Here is a 289-nt window from a genome sequence, read left to right on the forward strand (position 1 = left end):
GTCCGCTCCCCTCTGCACCCCCAGGGCAGCCCCCGAGCCTGCCCAGCCCGCGGGAAGGCGGCTGCCTTTAAACGCTGCTGGGTGGCACAACTTAATTCTTTGCTGCAGGTGCTTCCTTTGGAAAGGTGGCCCTTAGTTTGGGGATGCGAGCGGGGCTGAGGACGTATCTCAGGAGGAGGCTTCTGCACACGGTAATTTATTTACAGGGGGATTTTTACCTGCTGATGGTCGGCTGGCAAAATCCCTCCCCGAGCAGAACAAAGAGCGGCGCGGGGCTGGCTGTGGGGGG

This window comes from Fulmarus glacialis, unplaced genomic scaffold (assembly GCF_000690835.1).
Source record: "Fulmarus glacialis isolate BGI_N327 unplaced genomic scaffold, ASM69083v1 scaffold28697, whole genome shotgun sequence".
NCBI classification, from domain to species: domain Eukaryota; kingdom Metazoa; phylum Chordata; class Aves; order Procellariiformes; family Procellariidae; genus Fulmarus; species Fulmarus glacialis.